The following is a 19,425-nucleotide window of genomic DNA, read 5'->3' as shown; positions in this document are numbered from 1 at the left end:
ATGCATTCAGCTTTTTAAAATTGATCATTAATAACCAACCAAAATTTATACTTATAATTAATTTCATAAAATATCAAATGTTTAAATAAATTACTAATACATTTCAACATCGTTTACAATATAATTCGAATATGAAGGTACTCTAAATTGAGTGAATATCATCCCCAACATATATGTAGATGGCAGCACATCAAAATTCAGAACTATTCAAGAAATTGTTTTAAATGAATACCTCTGTCTAACTAGGCAACAGGCCTTGCAGTCTAAAAGCAGATGTTTTCATGAATCTATGAGATTTGGAAGTCTACATGGATGGCAGATGCAAGCATCTTTATACAAATGTTTCAGAATGCCCAAACCTGTAGCCTGGGAATAAGATATCATTGCATATTCCTTTAAGTTCTTCTTTAACACGGCATGGCACAATTGTCACGACCCTTGCCAAAAACCCCCTCTGGCAAACCCATTGGCCAGGTGGAGTCAGGACTCGGGCCTCTAGAGCCTGGCATCCTCTTTAAAAGCCCTCATGGGGTCATTCCTGGCGTCTATGGCGCCAGGCTCATACACCATGAAAAACAATGTGCTTGGGAACTACTTTATTGCATTGTCAGCCAACATGGAGGCATCCACATAGCTTGGTTCATAAGAACCAAACTATGCGGTCTAGTGTTTTGGGTGTGGTAGCCTAGGGACTACTTTACCAGGACTATTTTGTTGGGGCTATTTAAACCACACCCAGCTTGCAACGTGACGCTCACCGTGTCCAGCTATTCCCTGGAACCTCGGAGAAGCAGAACCTGCAAGGAGACAAAAGGAACATCATTAGCAGCAGCATCTTACCTGCAGTCTTCATCTATAAACACTATAAACACTTGCAGCTACTGAGAACAGCTTCCTCGAATCTGCACGCCTCCCGGACAGAACGTCCTGAAAGAGGAAGATAGAGGCAACATTAAAGAAAGAGTAGAGACATTTACAAATTACGAACTGCTTAAAAGGCTTCCCTGGCTGGTCGCCTCTCGGCTGGCACAACTCCGGACATTCCATTCGCGCCGAAGAACACCGCGACCTACAAGGAAGGAAAACACAGGTCAGCAAAGGCAAGACTTCGCAGCGCTGCGCATAGCGCTTACTTACCGCATCATAGCGCTTTTAATGCGCCATCATTTACCAGCGGGGCTCAACCAAGCCAGTTCGCCGCGCTGAAGCTCCGCATACCTATGGGAGAAAAAAGAGACATTTTAAACAAAGAAAGGCATGCAGGATAGCAACAAAAATAAAGAACAGCAATAAGATCTACCTGAACAATATCAAACGGGCCAGCGTCAGCGAAGAAACTGGACCACACTCGCCCATGAAAGTCAACGCGCCCCTGCAAAGAAGGCAGGACGGAGAGCACGCCTAATTCTACCACAAGGTGAGGAGAGGGCGCCAGAGGGACTGAAATTATATGGGGGTGGAGGGAGGATACTTACCCCAGTCGGTCAGTCCTGAACACAGTCCTCCTGTATTTTCAGGCAGAACCTTTCCCGAAGACCACATCAGGGCAAAGCTGAGAAGCATACCAGCGAGTAACCCAGCTGGGCGGCGTCCCTGTGGATACCAGGTGAGCGTAACAGAACGTGAAGCCTACCATAACAAATCCACCTGGGTGCCTTGGAGACATCAGAAAAGGACCAATTGGCCCAATTACTAGGAGAGCTTCATGCCGAGGTTCATTCTGCCCAACAAGAGACTAATGCCCTCCGGAGAGACCTAATAGTGACCAAAGAATGCACTGAAGAGATTAGCAGGCAATACTTGCAATCACAGGAAGGACAGACGCCTCTACCTGGAAGCAATCCAATGATGCAAAACCCTGCCATACCACCCACTCCGGTACAGATCACGTTACCTGGAACAGTGCCCCTGGCACCACCAGAAAGGTTCTCTGGCAACCCACTGAAGTATGCAGCATTCATCAATCAGTGCCGCCTTCATTTTCTTTGTAGGCCTGGAGCATTTCCAAACGACCAAGCTCGGGTAGCTTTTGTCTTATCATACCTGAGTGATAGTGCAGCAGATTGGTCGGTGCCGTTGGTAACCCATGACGATCCTCTATTACATGACTTTGGGGGGTTCCAGAGAGAAATGGAAAAACTTTTTGCTCGCCATACCCAGGAACAAGCAGTAGACAATGAACTCTGCCTCGGAACAAGATCATGTCAGGCACGTTCGTTCAGTCCTCATCAAGCTCCGTCAACATCGCTCGTTTGCAAAGCTTGAAAAATGTTTTTTTTCACGTCACCGAAGTAGAATTTCTTGGTTTTATCCCTACTCCAGGAGGCATCAGAATGGACGTGCTCAAGGTAGATGCCATTCTGAAATGGCCTTCACCGACGTCTCTGAAAGGGGTACAAAGCATTCTGGGCTTTGCGAACTTCTACCGCCGGTTCATCCCAGACTTCTCTTCCTTTTTAGGTACATATAGTCGATCCCTAAAAAAGGGTAGATGGTCCTTGATGGCAAAGCTTGAAAAACTTTTTGCTCGCCATACCCAGGAACAAGCAGTAGACAATGAACTCTTGTCCATCAGACAGGGGAATCAGGACTTGTTAATGTACATTGCTACCTTCAACAGACTGGTTGCCAAAGCTAGGTGGCCAGAAAACAAAAGAACCACGTTATTCCATCGAGGCTTACAAGGCGAATTAAAGGACGTCTTAGCCCAGGTGGTTGATCCACCCAGAGACTGTGAAGAATTCATAAATCTGGTCGTGCAGCTAGACCACCGTATGCAGGACCGAAAGGCAGACCAGTCTAAGACGGACCCTCGAACCGTGTATGTTCGACCAAGGTAAAACACACCACGTGTACCTGAAAATGCTGTAGAACTATGCAGATTGCAGTGATACGGCCTCCATTAACAAAACAAGAGCGGGACAAAAGAAAACAACAACAGTTTTGTTTGTATTGTGGGAAACCAGGACATTTCCTGAAGGACTGTCCAATAAAACGCCCAAGAAGAACAGTCGGGGGGCCACAGAGAAGGATAAAGCTAATGAATCGGAAAACTACTAAGCTGGACAAACGTAGAGATCAGTTTGTCGAGTGAGAAGAAAGAGTTGCTGACCTCGCACTTTACAATACCAGTGATCTTAATTAACCACCAACAGTTGTCAAGAATGCATGCCGTTGAGCATACATCGATAGCGTAGCAGTTGGAAATTATATTGATCAAGAACTGGCAGCATAGATGGGGCTTCCTTTGTGTTCTAAGCCAACTATGGACAAGGTAACCACCGTGGATGGGACAGAAATCGCTTCTGGACCAGTAACCCAGTGCACAACCAGGGTAACCTTGCTGTGCCAAGATGGACATCGGGAGTCTATTTCATTCGATCTCATCAAGCACCTCAGTTCAGGCTAATACTAGGGATGCCAATGTTGGTTGCTCACAAACCTTTGATAGACTGGTGGGCATGAAAATTAACCTTCCCCAGTAACTGCTCCCCTGCTGGTGTTACCAAGAGGAGAAATCCGACGTCTGTATCCCCATGACTCCCGGAGTGACAGTATCAACCCTGGGAGCAACTAATACCTTGCCAAGTGAATACCATGATTTACATGATGTTTTCCGACAGGACCAAGCCAATACATTGCCGCCGCACAGGCCCTATGACTGTCAGATCAACCTTGTTCCTGGTGCACAAATCCCTTGCGGCAGGATCTACACTCTCACAGAACCAGAAAACCTGCATTCGAAATCCTATTTAGACCAGTACCTTGCAAACGGATTTATCCGTCCTTCGAAGTCCCCCGCAGCCAGTCCTTTGTTCTTCGTACCAAAAAAGGAAGGAGACTTGAGAACCTGTATTGACTACCGTGCATTGAACCAGATCACTGTGAAGAACCGCTACCCCTTGCCACTTATCCCTGAGATGCTAGACCAAGTTAAAGATGCCCAGATTTATACTAAATTGGACCTTCGAGGAGCGTACCACCTGGTCCGAGTCAGAAAAGGAGATGAATGGAACCGCCTTCCGTACTAAGTACGGCTTGTTTGAATATCAAGTCATGCCTTTCGGGTTATGCAACACTCCTGTGGCATTCCAGTATTTCATGAATGACGTCTTAAGGGAGTTAAATGATGTGTGCGCCTTAGTGTACATAGACGACATCTTAGTATACTCAGCCTCGGAACAAGATCATGTCAGGCACGTTTGTTCAGTCCTCACCAAGCTCCGTCAACATCGCTTGTTTGCAAAGCTTGAAAAATGTTTTTTTTCACGTCACCGAAGTAGAATTTCTTGGTTTTATCCTTACTCCAGGAGGCATCAGAATGGACGTGCACAAGGTAGATGCAATTCTGAAATGGCCTTCACCGACGTCTCTGAAAGGGGTACAAAGCATGCTGGGCTTTGCGAACTTCTACCGCTGGTTCATCCCAGACTTCTCTCAGGTTGTTCACCCAATCACAGTACTATTACTAAAAGACAATAAAAAGTTTGCTCGGACCGAAGAAGCAGAAGAAGCCTTTCAGGAATTTAAACAAAGGTTTACCTCAGCTCCAATCCTGCGACATCCTCGTCCAGACCTTCCTTATGTCGTTGAAACTGATGCGCCCAGTCTCGCAATGGGGGCTGTTCTTTCACAGAGAGACCCGGAAACCGGCCAGCTATATCCTGTGGCCTTCAGGTCGAAAAAGTTCTCACCTCCAGAGATTAATTATGCCATCACAGACAAGGAACTCCTGGCTATCAAATCCGCCTTTAAAGCCTAGAGGCACAACCTTCTGGGGGCCAGACACATCATTACAGTCATCACAGACCACCGAAACCTGCAATATCTCAAAACAGCCAAGGCCCAGTCTTCGCGCCAGTTAAGATGGGCCCTTTTCTTCGCTGAATATGATTATGTAATCACATTTCGACCAGGAGTCAGAAACGGAAAGGCGGATGCCTTATCTCGCATGCGCATAGATGGAATAGTATATACAACTCCAGACCCAGTACCTATTATACCTGACGACAAAATCTTGGGTATCACGACAGCCTTGACACAAGCAGATCTACAAAAAAAATCCAACGGACAATAAATCCTGATGCCTACCTCGCATGGCAAACTCAAGGAGTACAATATACCATCAAGGACCATCTACCCATTTTTAGGGATCGACTATATGTACCTAAGAAGGAATTACAACAGCATATTATTTCAAACTATCATGATTCCCTGATCGAAGGGCACCCTGGGATCGCCAAAACCCTAGCTAAGGTGAAAGAGAACTTTTGGTGGCCTACCTGGCGTAAGGACATCATTCAGTATATTTAGTCCTGCGGTGTCTGCGCACAAACTAAATCACAGAAACAAAAACCATCTGGTCTCCTACAACCATTGGACATTCCTCCAGTTCCATGGCACACTCTTTCCCTTGACTTCATCACTGATCTACCTCCAAGCCAAGGGTTCAACACCATCCTTGTAGTTATGGACTTATTCTCGAAGATGGCCCATTTTATTCCTCTCAAAGGCCTCCCAGACGCAGCCACTTTAGCAAAAGTGTTCCTGGAGGGTGTGGTTAAGCTACATGGCTTCCCTTCGGTTCTGGTCTCTGATCGAGGCAGCAAGTTTGTTTCAAACTTCTGGAAAAAATGTTGTGCAATGGCGCAGATCGACGTTCGGCTATCTACCAGTCACCATCCCCAAACGGACGGCCAAACCGAGAAAACCAATCAGACACTCGAGCAATATTTATAGTGCATGCTGCACCACGAACAAAGGAATTGGCAAGACCTACTATGGATAGCCGAATATGCATATAACAATTCTTTGCATTCAAGCACGGGACAAACGTCCTTCTATACCCTTTATGGCAGACATCCAGGTACCTCTGAACAAGACCTTCCAGCCACCTTGGAAATGCCAGCAATAAAGACTCTACACACAACCATTACTCAGGCTTTCAAAAGGCAAAAAAGGAACACCTTATGCATGCCAAAGAAAAACAAAAGAGATTCGCCGACCAACACCGTAAACCAATGCAACCCGGCACACGGATTGGGACACCACCTAAGCCCATACTTGTTGACGGAGAACCAGAATTCGAAGTCAAAGATATCTTGGACTCTAAATACTCTAGGACCAAGCTATATTACCTCATCGATTGGAAAGGATTTGGACCACAAGATAGATCCTGGGTGCTCAGTGAGAATATCCACGCACCACGTCTAATCAGGAAATTCGATCGGAACTTCCCAACCAAACCTGGGCCAGACAGAAGTAACACCATGGGAGGGGCCTTAGAGGGGAGTGCTGTCACGACCCTGGCCCAAAACCCCCTCTGGCAAAACCATTGGCATGGTGGAGTCAGGACTCGGGCCTCTAGAGCCTGGCATCCTCTTCAAAAGCCCTCATGGGGCCAGTCCTGGCGCCTATGGCGCCAGGCTCATACACCATGAAAAACAATGTGCTTGGGAACTACTTTATCGTATTGTCAGCCAACATGGATGCATCCACATAGCTTGGTTCCTAGGAACCAAGCTATGTGATCTAGTGTTTTGGGTGTGGTAGCCTCGGGACTACTTTACCAGGACTATTTTGTTGGGGCTATTTAAACCACACCCGAGATAGACAACACGCTTCGCGTTACTTTGCAGCTTGCAACGTGACGCTCACCGTGTCCAGCTATTCCCTCGAACCTCGGAGAAGCAGAACCTGCAAGGAGACAAAAGGAACATCATTAGCAGCAGCATCTTACCTGCAGTATTCATCTTTAAACACTCACAGCTACTGAGAACAGCTTCCTCGAATCTGCACGCCTCCCGGACAGACAACCTGAAAAAGGAAGATAGAGGCAACATTAAAGAAAGCAGTAGAGACATTTACAAATTACGAACTGCTCAAAAGGCTTCCCTGGCTGGTCGCCTCTCGGCTGGCACCACTCCGGACATTCCATTTGCGCTGAAGAACACTGCAACCTACAAGGAAGGTAAACACAGGTTAGCAAAGGCAAGACTTTGCAGCGCTGTGCATAGCGCTTACTTACCGTATAATGGCGATCTTAATGCGCCATCATTTACCAGTGGGGCTCAACCAAGCCAGTTCGCCTCGCTGAAGCTCTGCATACCTAAGGGAGAAAAAAGAGACATTTTAAACAAAGAAAGGCATGCAGGATAGCAACAAAACTAAAGAACAGCAATAAGACCTACCTGAACAATATGAAACGGGCCGGCGTCAGTGAAGTAACTGGACTGCACTCGCCCATGAAAGACAAAGCCCCTGCAAAGAAGGCAGGACAGAGAGCATGCCTAATTCTACCACAAGGCAGAACCTTCCCCACAGACCACATCAGGGCAAAGTTGAGAAGCATACCTGCGAGTAACCCAGCTGGCTGGCGTCCCTATGGATACCAGGTGAGCGTAACAACAATATGAGTACAAATAGGTCGCCCATCCATTATGGGGTAAGCTTTCAGAAATGTATCAACCAATTTCCTTTCCTTTTTATACTTAATATCAATCGCAAAATCAGTTGCTCTCATTTGCAGTGTAATAGAATTCATGGGGCGTTCACCTTGGGTAAATGGTCAGCTCTCTATTCAGCCTTGCAAATTGAGGGGTTGCACACTCATTTGGAAATTGGTTACGACTAGCGATCTGAAGGGCGACCAGTCACTACTCTGTCACAATGAGGATGTGTGGTGGTCACACTTTGCTAATTTGTATCAGATCATTGTGCCCCACAACCTCTGCCGCCAATTGTTTTTTGTGGGATTTTCACAGAGCTTGACTTTCTGACAGTGACTAGTGAAGAGGTGGCTATTGCCCTAAATTCCATAAGCAGTGGAAGAGCTGCAGGCCCAGACCACATTCCGATTGATTTACAAAATGACGAGGTGACTATATGGGCCACTGTACTCTCCAGGTTATTCAATTCTATTCTGTCCAGAGGGGAGGTTCCAGATTCATGGAGAAGGGCAGTGAATATACCTATTTATAAAAAGGGTGGTAAGGACAACCCAGACAATTACTGCCCAATCTCCCTTTGGGATGGCATTTGCAAACATTTTGGTAAAGTAGTGCTGAAACATCTACAGGGCTGGGCGGACAGGGGCTGCATAATTCATGATTTTCAGGTGGGCTTCAGAGAAAACAGAGAACGATCAATCAGTGTTTCATGTTTTTCCTTCCATTACAAAAATATACTGTCCTAAAGAAAATGTGCCTATATGTAGCTTTTGACTTTAAAACTGCATTTGACTCAGTCTGTAGAGCCACTCCATGGAAGATATTGCATAAACTTAAAGCCCCAGGTGTTTTGATCATCGAAAGAGGGGTCAGAAAAGATTGCACATTGGCCCCCTTCCTTTTCAATTTTTATATACAAGAAGTGATTGATATATTACTGAAAGAGTGTCAAGATTGCCCCAAAATTGATGCCGATAAATACCCAGCCCTGTTATACACTGACAATATGGTCCTCATAGCGTCATCCCCACAAGGCCTGAACAAAAACCCTGTCTATCTTTGTGAAGAAATGTAATGAGTTAGATCTCAGACTGAATATTTAAAAATCTAAAGTGATGGTCTTCTGACCCAAATGTGTAAAACGTAGGCCACTAAAAGTGGAAGCTGATGGCTCTGTGCTTGAACAGATAGAATTCTATGATTATTTGGGGGTGAGATTTGAGGAACAAGGTGGCTGGGCAGCTCAGGTTATCAAATCGTCTGCCACTTTGGAGAAGGTCGGCAGAGAAATGTTGGCATTCCACGACAAGCATGGCAGAGGTGAAATTTCCCTTGTGCTGGTCCTATTCAATAAACAACCCATTCCTGCTGCTCTGTATGGCTCCGAATTGTGGGGGTACTGTAACATTTCAAAGTTATGTACCATTGAACACAAATTTCAGAAGAAATTGTTATTGCTACCTGTTAATGCCCCATCAGCTTTGGTTTTCTTGGAGCAGGGATGCACCCTGGTCGCTTCCTTTATCCGTACCAGGCCAGCCATCATTTGGGCTACGTTATGGAGGCAGCGCGGTCTCGAAAGATACCGGAATGCAGCACTTCACCTCTTTGCTATGGGGGGTGGTAAAAATGTACAGTGGGCTTCTCATGTTAAGTCGTCTCTTCAGTACTACGATCTGCTGGAGATATGGCTAAACTTTACAAATAGAAGGTATGATAATAAAAGAAAGCATTAAACAGAGTGGTAATGAAATTCTGCTGGTGGACGCTGCTGCCTTAAAACTTGGCCCCAGTTATCTGGAATTGAGTCACATAGCGGGTCACAAATTATATTTGGATTCGATTTCTCCAGCTTTCGAAAAGGCTTTGTATTTTTGTTTTCAATTGGAAATTCCTCTGGTGGCCTCAGTTACGCAAAAGTGGTCCCCTGGAAACACAAGTGTTTGTCCACTCAGTAAGGAAGGCAATGAGACAGAAATGCCTTTTTGTTATTCTGCAGCAGGTCTGCCACTTTGAAAAAAATGTACCTGACCCCACTATGGAGAACCGATAAGATTCGGCAAGCAGTTAGTGCTGTGAGATTTATGGAGCAGTGTCTGGACATCCATGTTGTCAGAGCAACTGCACACTATATTCACGGAGCATGGATGCTCAGAGCCAGGTCTCAAGCCTAACTGTCAGGTATTAGTCGAGATTATTGTGGTCATGAAAGTGAGGTTGCAAGCTATTGACTCTCCTCAATTTGTTTTATCCATTGTCATATTTACTTATTAAATCATATTAACTTCACATATTTTGCTTCACATTTTTATCTCTGTTTTTAGATTTATTGTACTGTATTTGTATTGATATATTAATTGTGATAGGATAGTTGTATTAAAGTTTATTTTTTTTTAATGAATCTATTGTCCTACTCCATTTTCTCATTTTATTCATATGTACTTTTATGACTGATTAACCGAAATAAAGATGATGATGATGAGAATTCATGTTTTGTCATAGACTCAGATTTTCTTTATTGCTTCCTCAATTTGTGCAAATACTTCCAACCATATGGCATCTACTCCTTTCACTTTTTAACCCAATTGATCCCTGATGATGAGCTAAAAAGGTTCTTTTAATATTAAAAAAGAGCATTTGCTACGACAGAAACAATCATAATATAACAATTACATGCACATACCTTGGCCTGAAAGCACAATGGCTGTAACTCAAACCCTGCTCTAGTCAATTTGTCATGCTTTCCCGAGAAAAACCTAACGTGATGTTCCAAAGCAGTACCTCAAGTCTTTTTACCCAAAAGATGTTTTCAAAGGCCCAGAGCTTAGAACCATAAAGCAACATTGGGACTATTTTCACTTCATACGCTTTAATTAATGGTCTCAAAATGTAATCTCCAAGCCAATTATGGAACACTCGGAACGCTGTCATAAATTATGTTAACTACGTTCCATCAATGATAATCGATTATTCATAGATATGCTTAGCTATTTGTAGTTGATGATTACCTCTATAGGCATGTCCTCTATCATCCAGATAAAGGAATGGTGCACTGGCGCCCATGTGACCCGGCAGTCCGTTTCATCGACTTCCACGGGCCCAAGGGAAATGGTAGCTGCAGGTGCAGCTGTGCACACCACCACCCAGGCTCAGGGTCTGCCAGTGTAGGCTGCGTTGGCACCTGAAGAGTCCATGGAAGATTTCCAGGAGGTCAGGAGGCATACTGTACGTTCACGCAGGGCTGCCCTGACGAGGCACGTGTCCCTGGGGCACTAATGTCATCTGCTGCCCCGACCAGCCGGATCTTGGCAAGTACATGGGCAGATGCAGCCGACACGAGCCCGGTTGCGAGTCTACCAACCAGGACAGTCCCGGTCAATGACCCTGGCACAGCAGATGTTGCTGCGCAGGGTCCATTCCAGGGCATCCAGCAGCCACTGACGCAAGTCAGCGCTTCCGTCCTTGTTCCACCTGCCACTCCCTCGGTTCAATCCACCAGCGCCACTGCCCACACTGATCAGGGCGGCATTTGCCAGCCAGAGTCTGCACCACTGTCCAAGAGGAGGAAGGTTGCACCTGTAGTAGAGGCTGGGAACCCAGACACAGCTCCGGCCTCCGGCACGTCGAGGAAGAAGCCTTTCTGCAAGCAGGAACTGGACTTCCTTGTGGACTACTTGCGGGACCACAACTGTGATATGCTAGTGGGGCCCAATTGTCAAACTACGGCTGCCCATCGTATGTCCCACTGGAAGCAAGTTGCAGATCATGTGAGTGCATTCGGCCATGAGGTGCGCACAGCTCAAGAGTGCAAAAACGTTGGGATGACCTCAAACGCAGTACTAAGGCAAAGCGTGCCTCTAATTACAACATGACTCAGTGGGCTACCACATGAGGAGGAAGACCTCACTCCCCACAAGTCTGTCGCTGCGGAGTTCATACCAGCAGGAATGGTCGAAGGAGTGGGAGAGATGCTGGTCTCTGATGCCCCGTCCAGTGGGTGTTGTAGCGTCTTTGTCGAGGACATGTGTGGTTTGCTTGTGTGATGTGTTGTGCTTCACTGCCACTACACGTCATGTGTACATGGTTCCCATGTGCAAGTCATGCAATGCTTCAATGATGCGTGCCTGCTGTGCAGGATGCTGGACATGTAGTGCAGACGGGGACTGTCCTCATGGCCACACTTGCACCCCATTCACATGCTATTCACCCGGCTGCCCCTCCGGTCCATGTTCCAGCTCGCTGGCCATTCTGCAAGTAGCCTGGGGTCACTTTCCTCTCAGCACTGGGACTATGTCATTGCATGACTGATGTGCATGTGTCTTCGGCCTGCATGTGGGTACTCCACGTAGGCATCCTCCCCTGCCCCTCCACCCCCCTGCACCACAATTTAACCATGGCACTGGTATGCATCATGTTGGCATACTGCAATGGCCTGTTGAAGGCTCCTGTCTCCATGCAAACTTCCACCAGCCAACCTTCCAGACACATGCAGTGGGGTACATCCTCTGTCCTTGATGCAGGGTGTATCACTTGGACTGCACAGATGGCAGATGCTTCGCAGCAACATGAGTGCCCATTCATGCTCCATGTGCATTCCATGCATGCCCCTATGTGTCCTTGACAGAATGATCACAGTAGTAAGTGTCCAGCCTGACCTACATTTCCTGGCATTTGATCATTCCATGCCCACTCTGTCGCAGGCCGGCATCACACACAGGTTTAGGGTGTCACAGTCTGAGTGGGGCACAGGCCTCACCCTGATTCTGGCCCACTGACTCTGTTCAACTGGTGTAGTGGCTTCTGCACACATGGGTGTACTACTGAGGGTTCATCATGTGTCCTGCTTACTGTCCCATCATCATCTGCTGTGTCGTCAGTTGAGTCAGATGATGCAATTGACGCTACTCAACACTGTCTGGCAATACACAGGTCTCAGGTCACCCTTTTGCTGCCATGCAATGCCTCCCTGCATTTTCAGTTAGGGGAGTGGGGGGTTTGCTTGTAGCCATGCAACACATTGCGTGCACATTGCACGTGATTGCTGAACTTGCCCTTGCACTGCCTTCACGTCTATTGGTGTACTTCATGATGTACTTGTTCATGTAGATAGTGGCTCACTTACACATGTCCTGCACTGCATCAACCCACATCTGAGCCGGGTTTCACCCTTCTACATTAGTACTCACTGATGCATTGTCAAAGTCACCTGGCATGTATGGACTCTTTTTCATCCCTTCTCTGTCATGTATGCGACGGGCACAGGTGCATCCTGTGACACATGTACTCAGTAATTGAACTCCCTAGTGGTTGTTTAGATGGGTGTATTGGTCAATGTGCGGCCTATACCAACTTGCGTAGGGAAGTGATTGGGTGTAGCCTGCCAATCGGGTTGTGATGACTGTGCAGCATCCTTCACGTGTGTATGTGTGCAGTTCCACATGCATCAAAGCAAGCATGGTAATGGCTGCTTGCTTTGGTGTATTGGATGCTGGTCATGTTCACAATACAGGTGTAAGGGGAAATGGGTGTATCTGAACACTTTAACATGTACATATGCAGGCAGCTGCAGCATTGTGTGGTGCAACATTGCTAGTACTCCCTTATGTGTTCGTGAAAGTGTCCATTTACACATGTGTCTTCTGCAGCTTTCTTGTTGACTGACTAATATGTAGTTGATAGACGTTTATGCTGTAGACATTTATGCATTGCACACGTTATGTGGAAGTGGCAGTATCCCAAAGGTTCACTGTTGTGCAGTATGTGTAGGGCCAGGCCCACTTAGCTACTATGTTGCTTCCTGGCCGTGAACATTCCCAGAAGAAATGATGTAATAGGCACAATCATAGACCAATGTGCACAATCAAGCCCTGAGGGGTGTTGTGGAGGCCTCATGTCCTGCAGCTCGGACGGTACAGGGCGTTATGGTCCCTCATGCCTGGTTGCAGGCCCTTGCTTTGCTTGTGACATTCACTACTTCTACATGGCCCATGCCACCCGGTACGGGGCGAGCTGCAGATGGATGTGGCTATATTGATGATGATGCTTCAGTGATGCATGGCTACATGCATGTTACCTGTGTCATTGTGTGTTTGTATTCACTTGCAGCAGTGGTCAATTTGCAGTTCAGGCATGGTTATGGTGTGTTGCATCTCTTAGTTGCCATCTGTCTTTTCTGCCTGTGACATGTGCTGGACAGAGGTGGTGTCTGATGGAGTTCATATACTACATTTTGTAATACTGTAGGCTTTGCTATTTACACACATCCATTTCTGCTTTTGGGATGTGTATGCATATGATGGCCACTGGATGTATGCCAGGTTCTCCTTTGTGTGTGACATGTCTGCTTCATGTGTTGGCTGTGTATGTGATGTCTATGTGTGTGTGTTTAATGTGCTTCTGACATGTGTAGTAATGTTCATCTTTTCTTCCATTTCCAGATGATGACGCAATGGAGCCAGAGGATGGTGTTGTCATGCCAGACACAGGGTTGCTATCACACCAGCAATCCAGCACAAGTGGGGATCGTGGGGTGGTAGGCCACGAGAACCCACTTGTGTTAGAGACCATCTTGCCTAGGGCTGGCAATGAGTCTAGCTTGGATGATCACTCTGACGACAATGTTGAGTTGGATGTGCATCAGGTCCATTTGTCAGAGGTGAGTGATTCTGATGTGGACGCTCCTCTGTCTGGGACACCTGCACTGAGGGGCCAGACGGTGGTGGGACCTCCGCCTGTGGTGGATCGGGACGCAGGGTCACCCTCCACTCAAGTTGCTGATGTGCTTGGGGCATCAGGTCGACGAAGGAATGTAGTCCTGCAGTGGCAGGCGGTGCCAACCCAACAAGGATGTCAGCGTCTTGGGCCCCGCAGGTGTCAAGCCCAGCAACGCAGTGGCTGTGCACCACTGGGGTATACTGAGTGGGAGCAAGCCATGGTTGCCAATTCAGAACACCAGGGGGCAGCAATTGATAACATCGCTAAGAGCATGGAACGTGTGGCCCAATCCGTGCTACCCCCTGCTAGGCAGGGGGAACTCCAGCAGCGGGTGGCACGTTCCACGGCCCGCTAGCTCAGGCTGGGCATGGTGGCCTCAGACAGGGCACGCCGGGCTGAAATGGTGTCTTTGCGTCAAGCAATTGCTGCTCACGCAGAGGCACACATGGAGGCCATGAGGGTTGAGTATGAATCCCTCAGATCTACTCTGGGTGTGCTCTTGATGTCCCAGAGGCAGCGGTCAGAGGAGAAGTTGGAGAAGCTAGAGAGTACCATCTCGGCTGAGCTACGTGCTTGCCGGGAGGTATACCAGTTGTCCAGCCAGGCCATGCACGAAGAACTCCGTGTTACACGTGCTACCTTGCAAGAGGAAGCACGCGTATCACGCAAGGTTCTACATGCTGGCCTACGTGTCATCACTGCACAAAACCAGACTCACCCATCCCGCAGTCTTGCTGCCGACGAGGAGCAGGCTGTGCCTAGGCATGGTCATGGTACTGTGCCACGTCAAACTTTTCAGTCAGAGGGTGACTCGGACGACGAGATATCACCCACACAGGTCGGGCTGTGCAGGTGTTGAGCCCATGGAGTTTTTTTTTCTCGCAACATCATCGCATGTGGGTGTTGAGGTGCACCCTGTACCTCCCCCCTCCTGGTTGCCTCCCCCCCCGGGTCATATGTAGCCATTTTTGTTTTTTCATTTTAGTTTAGTTAGTTAAAAAAAAAATTGATAGTTTAATTAGGTAATGTAGCTTTTTTATAGTTAGTTTAATTAGTTAATATAGTTTAAAATTGCTTGTCTATTGTGCATTCATGTGACGGTGTGGTACTTTGTGGCTTTTGAAAGCATCCACTGTCTGTTCCAGCTGGGCCCTTCAAGCTTGTCTCGTGTATGTGTTTGCAGCTTGGGGTCCTGACTCACATAGACCACTGCTGCTTCCCTTATCCATGGGCTCGCAAGGATGGTTCGGTGTTACAGTCATTTACACAAGGGCTTTGGACAGTCATATCTGTGGCCTGTCTGCTGCTGTACTACTTGTGTTAACACCCCTAGTGGGGATTGTGGGGGTTTTATCCATGGCATGTCTGTATTAAATTTGGGTGGGTTCATGATTGATGTGTCCATTAATTGATATACATTGTGATGTATGTTTTTTTCTTTGCTGTACATGTGCTTGATGCACTTCATGCTGTAGACAGTGGCCTGCACCCTTTGCCTGTCAAAGTCACACTGATGGTGGGAGGAAATCTGATGTAGGTCTACAACGTGGCCCTGTCACAACCAGCATGAAGAGACACACACAGGGAACTTTCCAATGTTAATTATATGTTTTGTGCCCTTTCTGCAGGAGAATGAGCCTCCAGACCACCTTTGCCAGCAGACATGGGGCATGGTACTACAGACAGCTGGCCACGTTTGGTGGGGCAGATGTGTGCGCAAGCAGTAGCACAGGGCTTGTGCACAGATGCCCAACAGAAGCAGACGTGTTCCCAGGAGCTCCAAGCAAGGTGAGCAGCACAAGGGGGCCACACCGCAGCCAACCTTCCACTAGGCCACTTGCACATGCATGCTAAGTAGCGTCACTGATTGAGGAGCTTGGACAGATATTGTTGTAGAAGCACACAGTACAGCTAAAATGCTTTGGGGGACAAATGGCAAGTTGCTTTACAAGTTGTCAGGGGCACACGAAAGGGCTGTCGCACATATCCTCCGGTCCCCCCTGCTCCATAGAAGCTGAGTTATTAGCACAGTAGTGTTCCTAGCCAGATAATTATACAGCGCACAGGGACACCCAGCGAGGCACAGACTTGTGTGCAGTGCATATCATTTGCATGTGCTAATTGCAACTTGCACTGCATATTGTAAGCCACGGCTGGCAGGACACGACTTGTACTGAAGTCGCACCTCGCTATACGCGTCTAGCAGCTCACCCAGGGACCATTCTATCATGTGTGAATCTTGAGGCATTGCTCTTCCATTTACCGCTTGGCCACGTGTGCCGCCCTTACTGCATTGACAGTGTATGAACCATCACGATGGCAAGCTAACGTTTACGTACATAGCACCAGACAAGAGTGTTTGTTTGTGTAGAAGTCAGTGACTTTGGGGCATTGATGGTACTGTGTGTGTGTGTGTGTTGTAAACACACACAGATTAGTGACTCTCGCTCTCTTTGCAGCATGGAACTGATCCTGTCACTGGACCTAGGAGTGCACAGGTAGGATGCCAGCACTCACCCCAGAGATAAGTCTCTCTTTGTCTTGCATTTGACTCCTTTAGTACAATGTGCATGTAGAACTTGTTTTCTCTGATTGAGTATGTTATTGTGAATTGTGGTATTTTGTATTTGGCCTACTTTCCCTTGCCAATCCAACTCCCCTCTCCTGCCCCTCTTTCCGGTTATCCTGAATAGCAATGCCTGTCCATCCAACTGATCCCTGACCCTCTTTCCCTTCCGGGGTCTCGGCAGGCTGTGTAAGTTTTAACTTGCAGGTGCCCAGACCACAGAGGGGGTGGTTGGTTCGTGCCACTCCTGCGCCAGGAGACCGGAGCTGTGACACTACCCATCATTTGTGGCATCCTCATTGGATGTGGTTTCCAGAAAAAGGTACCTATCCTGTTGGCCCATTGTTCAACTGTGCTGCCTTGGAGGTTGTATCATTGTGCTTGTACATGTGCCTGGTCTTAATTTTGTACTTCAAGTTATCTACTGGACACTTTTCCAGGGTTTTCTGGTGCATAGAGCCTCTTCCAATGTGTTTGGGGTTTGGGTCCTTTGAGTTCTCCGCAATTTGGTATTTTTACCAGTCAAAGAGGCCTCTGAGGGGGCTACACACTATTTACACGCAAGGTGGGACATGAACACCAAGGGGTAGGGGGATACTGTAGCCAGGTAGACTAGAAGGAAGAAGGCTACATACCACAGACACAGTTGTTCAGAAGGTCATGGTGATGTGTAAATGAGGGTGGGCCTTTTGTTGTTGGACAATACGCCTGGCCTACAGGGTTTGGGCACTCTCTGACAATGTCATTGTGTGGTACTATTTACATGATATGTTGTGCTGGTCAATGGCTGTTCCTGTGTTGTATTTACTTTTCAGGTGTCAAGGGATTGTTGTGCTTTGACATGCTGAGGTGTACACATGGTCAGTGTTCACATGTGATGGGTACAGGACACTCAGGGTCACTTTATTTCACATGCATATATTGAGTGCATGTCCCTACTGACACACACAGTTGCACAATGCTCAACCACACGTGCAACCACCCTTCCATGTCCACAGGTGCACACATATTGCCTTCTCAGGCATGCTGTGTCCCTCTAACGCATGATGAATTGCCATTTGGGGATCCTGTACATGCGTCAATAGTTTATTTTTTACCTTAGTCCTTTTCATGTGGTGCTGAAGGTGTATCCCCAACACAATGGCTGCTCACTGTGATGTGTGCTGAGCAGTGTGTAGCAGGAGAGGCACACAGCACACGGTTTGGGGAGTAGTGAGGTTGCCATGTCGAATGTGCATGTGAACAGGCATTCAGTGCTGTGTTGAAGCTACCACTGGTGCAAGGCATTTGTGTATGACTTGGTATGTGTGGGAGGTTGTTGGTCAGTCATTTAATCTGATTCCATGTCAGGCGTCATTGTCTCGGGCCACTTTCCATTTCTCACGTGTCACTCCGTATCTTATTGGTCATGTGTTTGGCTTTTGCTGTTGCATGCCATGTCATGGTGTGGCAGACAAGGGTGATGTGGTTTGGGAGGGTTTGGGTGACATACCAGAGATTGTCATGGCCTGTTTTGCGGGGGGGTGTGATACAAAGCTTACATGTGTTCCTTTTGGTCACACAGGATTGGTTATGTTTAAGTAGCTAGGGATGCACACAATGTAGCACTTCCATGGCAACATCCTCAGGGTGGTAAGGTTGTGACAGTTGACTGTCTCTTTGTCATCATCGGTTGTCACCTGGTATGTGCCAGGCGTGTGCACTCCGCAGGGGTGGGAGTTTAGGTGAAAAATGTGGCCACAAGCTGGGCCCGGAATGCCTCGCCACTTGCCCTTTCCCCTCCCATGGGCAGCGCAGGTGCGTGTGGTTGGGGATGTGGGGGCACCACCATGTCCATCGGTACGCCGTGCCGTGTTGCAACATTGTGCAGGACACATGCTGCCACAATGATCTTGCAACCTACTGGGGGTGCATATAGTAACTGTCCGCCAGAGCGGTCAAGGGAGCGGAAGCGTGACTTGAGCACTCCGAATGTGCGCTACACTATGGCCCTGGTTGCAATATGGGCAACGTTGTATCTTACCTGGGGTGGTGTGGTGGGGTTCCAGATTGGCGTCATCATGTGCTTGCTCAGAGGGTAGGCACTGTCCCTTGGGGAGGTGAGGATGGTTGTGATTAGTTGGGTTTGTGTATTCATCTCTGTGTGACATGCATGCATGTGCACAAGCAATTATACCCTACCTAGGAGCCATGTGTCGCCATGCTTCCCAGCTTCCAGGGCCCGGCTCAGGGCGGACATTCTGTGTATGAAACTGTCATGGGTTGAGCCAGGGTAGTTTGCATAGACAGAGGTGATGATTCCCTTTGCATCGCATACAACCTGCATGTTGATGGAATGCCAGTCCTTGCGGTTTCGATAGATGTGCTCAGCGGCCATAGGTGGACGTAGGGCCACATGGGTGCAATCTATGGCACCAAGCACTTTGGGGAAGTGTGCCACCCTGTAGAAGCCCTGGACCACGGCCTGCCTTTCTGCGGGTGTTCTGGGCATGTATATGTGCCTGCGGACTGAGGGGCGCGCAGTCATGATTGCCAACACCTGGTGTAGGCAGCGTGACTGCGTGGCCTGTGAGACCCCCCCCCCACTATGGCAGTTGTCCGCTGAAATGACCCAGTGGCCAAAAAGTGCAGGATATTGAACACCTTCTCCAAGGGGCTCAATGCTTGGGAGCACAGGGTGGGGGATTTAAGTTCATC

General features: G+C 47.7%; 1 protein-coding gene across 2 annotated transcripts in view; it reads right to left on the bottom strand.

Annotated features, from left to right (window-relative positions):
• Positions 1-19,425, bottom strand: part of LOC138473546 (solute carrier family 2, facilitated glucose transporter member 8-like) — a 251,640-nt gene that overhangs the window by 76,307 nt on the left and 155,908 nt on the right. The window lies entirely within an intron of this gene.

This window comes from Ambystoma mexicanum, chromosome 8 (genome assembly GCF_040938575.1).
Source record: "Ambystoma mexicanum isolate Mex_15411 chromosome 8, UKY_AmexF1_1, whole genome shotgun sequence".
NCBI lineage: Eukaryota > Metazoa > Chordata > Amphibia > Caudata > Ambystomatidae > Ambystoma > Ambystoma mexicanum.
The sequence above is the reverse complement of the archived record's forward strand: the minus strand, read 5'-3'. Positions and strand labels throughout refer to the sequence as shown.